We start from the raw sequence: 3864 nt of genomic DNA, 5'->3' as shown, positions 1-3864 counted from the left end.
CACCATCCAATGCAGCTGATTTAGCCTGTGATAGCTTGCTAAGGTGGGGCCTGCCTTAATGGCTCAGTCCAAGCACCATTCCCACCACACGGGATGGACCATTTGTGTAGACCTTCTAAGTTGTCTTCGGCTGAGAAACTGTTTCATTTTGAGGTGTTATATCAAAATTGTTTGGAGAGTAATTTGGGAAAGATCAGGAGAGCTCTGTTTCTTTTCCACCATTTTTGCTCAGCATCTTGAGACAATGCTCCAAGAAGTTTGTCTCTCATCCTAGGATCATACATCCCCAGCTAGTCACAGGATCATTGATTTTTATAGCTGTAAGAGATTTTTAAAAGTCATAATCCAGCCTCCTCATTTCACAACAGAGCAAACAGATTTTAAGAAATCAAGTGACCAACTAATAATCATAGATAGCATTTTTATAGTGCTTCACCTGCAAAAAAAAATTGCCTCATATTATCCTCACCACAATCCTGCAAGGTAGATTATAGTAATATTCCCATTTTAGAGACAGGGAAACTAAGGCAGACAGAGTGACTTGCCTAGGGAGTTATACAGCTAGTTTCTGAGGCTGGAAACTCAGGTCTTTCTGACTCCAAGTCCAGCATTCTGTTCATCCAGCTGCAACTAAAGCCCTACAGGTGGTTAGTTTCCAATTCATTTCCAGAATTAGTTTCCTTGACTCCAAAACCATTATTCTTTCTACTGTATTCTGTTGTCCTATATAGTCCTTAATTAAGTCAGTAAGCCTCAGGATCTCAAATAGATGGAGTGTTGGACATGGAATAAGAAAAATCTGAGCTCAAATCTTGCCTTAGGTAGTTTACTATTTGTATGAGGATTGGGCGAAGCTTGCAGGGAGAAGTAGTCCCTCTAGTGTGAGGGTTTGCTGAGTCCTTTTCGGAGCTGCTGGTCCACCTTTGCTGTCCACTTGCCATTGCTCCAAGAATTGGCCACATCCTGGCCAAACTGTCTCAGCAGGCAGGTTAACTAGGCTCAGGGTAACTGATGGGCCTCAAGATCATCGATGAGTCAGAGGATGTCTACCCCAAGCATATGAAGACTTCCCCCAGTGGAATGGGTGGATGAGAACAGTCTGGTCCAATGGCCATGAAAGCATCTAAAGCAGGTGCTATGGAGTGTTCAGACACTGAAGAAGCCAAGATTTTCCACTGTGTCTCCGGCCATCACCAGTCATCCTCACCTTTGTTTTGCCAGTAGATTTCAGTGGCTCTGGAAAAGAGGATAAGGCTGATGACTCTGTGAGAGTCTGAGTCACTTAAATTCAATTCATCCAAGTTATCACCAGTGATGTCAATGATTCTCTTCAAAAACAAAGGAGGAACTACATCTGCGTGAAAGTGGCTAAATGGCTTCATTAATCTACAAAATGGACTTGATGACCCTTAAAGTCCTTTCTAGCTTGAAATCAATGATTTAATTATTAATTGTCAGAGGCTTTGGAATCTGAGAAGCTGGGTTTGAATTCAGATTCTCCTGATTACATATGTGACCTTGAACCTCTCTCCATCCAAGATGAGGCTCCATCTTCTGCATGTAAACCTTTCCTAACCGCTGGCACCCTCCTTCTGCAGCCCTTGCATTCATGAACTTCCTATTTATGCCATCTGTAGTTTTATATGCACTTGTCTCCTCATTAGACCACGGGCTCATTCAAGTAGGGATCCTGTCCTCCGTTGTATTCCATGCCCAGAGTGAGGCATTTGACAGATATCGGTGGTGGATTGATAGTTGTTGGATCTCTGGGCTTGCCTCCTCGCCTGCAAAGCCAGCCGGAGATGATGATCTTTATGGGTCCTTGTAGAGCTAGAGAGCTCCCTGAAGTCTGGGAATTTGATGAAGGCGAGCTGCATTCAGGGGCCAGCACACATCCATCTGGCTGGATTTCGGAAAGGCAGGGATGTGAAATTAGCTCAGAAAGTCCTAGAGAGAGACTTCAAGTGCCAGAGGAAAAGCCTGTGTTTTATCTTTGATGCCACAGAGAGACATGGAAGGTTCTGGAGGACGGCAACTAGATAGTCAAAGGCTCTCAGTGGTAGCCATTGTATAAAACGAGTCTGTTGGGCAAAGTCTCTGACCCACGGACTGGCAGCCTGTACCATTTGGGTACAGGAAGCTTCATTTCATTCATTAGGTACAGGAAGTTCTCCGATCCCATCAATAGGAAAGGCATTTCTGCTCTGCTCCCAGGACGTCCGTTTCCCTGCCTGATGTTAGGTTTGGAGTCGATCCTCTCTAGGGTCCCCTCAGACCTAAATCATGACCCTCGGGGGGACCTGCCAAGCCTCCACTTTCTTTCCTATCCTAAAGCAAGAGCAGTGAAAGCTTGTACTTGTAGCTCGGCGCCTGGAGCATCAGCCCTGCTTGATGGACGTTTAGCAACCAGAAGTCCTGGTTTTGAGCTCTGAGGTCCTTGAGAAAGTGCTCTCTCCTCTGGCCTCAGTTTCCCCGGGCAGGAAATGAAGGATTCGGATACAGTTAATTAACTTCGACCAATATGTAGGCACCCTTAAAGGCAGGCTAGCCCAGTAGATGGAATGACTATTTTGGAATCAGGAACTTGGGTTCAAATTCTGCTTCTGACATATACTAGCTCTGTGACCAAAAACTCGCCTCTCAGGTCCCCCAAGCAACTAAGACCGGGAATGACAGACGAGCAGTGCATACGGAGGTCTCTTCTGTGCAGCTGCTCCGGACTGAAAGACAAACTGAGAATCCCCTTAAAAGCACTTGCCTCAAGGCCCTAGAATTGTCCCCTCGACAGGGCGCAGGTAGGGATAGAGATGGGGCAGAAGAAAATGCCCCGAGCCTCTCCCATCTCCGAAACTCACGCCGGGAGCCCTCGGGAGAGTCCTTACTTTGCCTGATACCCTCCCTGAGCGCTACGTTGGCCGGGAACCCACCTGGTTGTGGCCCGCCTGCTGCTCCGGCCTGTCCATTCCTCCGTGGACTTGCTGCTGGGTCTGTTTCATGCTGGCGCATGGCCGACGCTTAACTCCTGGCTCGTCCCCAGGGCAGATCAGCTCCTTCTCTGCCCTCCAGAACCCAAGAGTTGCCCGGAGCCCCGCGGGGTGAAGGGACTTGCTCAGTCACACAGCCAGGTTGGGTTACACAGCAGGGCTTGAAAGTAATTGTTCTAGGCTCGGAGGCCAGCTCTCCTCGTCTCTCATCTCTCCTATACCTCGAGTCATCCCTGGTCAAGTTCCGGTGAAGAAGGAGGCGCCGGTAATTCTGGAAGGGATCACGAAGCCATTCCAGCGACCTGGCGAGGAGAGCCATCCCTCCCTGGCACACTCCGACTCTTGACTCTCGGGCCGGGCAAGGGCCAGGTGTTGAGGTCCCGGGGCCGACCTGTCGGGTCCCTCCCTCAGGCGCCAGCAGGGGGCGGTGGGGCTCCGGGGAGACGGCAGGGGGCGGGACGTGGCCTCGGGCCTCTTGACGGACAGCTGGCTCCCGGGCTGGGCTGAGGGCCGGGCATGAGGTAATAGAGACGGCTGGAGGGGGGGGCGTGCGCGCGCCCGTTCCCGCTTGTGTCTGGGAACGTGTGCGCGCTCGCGCGCTCACGAGCTGCAGCCCCCGCAACCCCGAGAGCTCGGGGAGCTCCCGCCCATGTCCGTGCATGGTTGTCAATGCGTTTTTTAAAAAGCGAGAGATGTGTCTCGTATTGGGGAGGAGGGGGTCGCGGGGTGGGGTGGACGCCCAGCCCCTTTCCCCGGCTTTGGCCCCGAGCCCGAGGGGGGGGGGTTCAGGGGGCCGGGGAGCGAGCGCGGCGCGGGCCCTGGGGAGGGGGCGGGACCGCGGTTGCGGCTGGGGGAGGGGACCGCGGGGGAGGGGCGGCCA

This window comes from Monodelphis domestica, chromosome 6 (genome assembly GCF_027887165.1).
Source record: "Monodelphis domestica isolate mMonDom1 chromosome 6, mMonDom1.pri, whole genome shotgun sequence".
Taxonomy (NCBI): Eukaryota; Metazoa; Chordata; class Mammalia; order Didelphimorphia; family Didelphidae; genus Monodelphis; species Monodelphis domestica.
The sequence above is the reverse complement of the archived record's forward strand: the minus strand, read 5'-3'. Positions refer to the sequence as shown.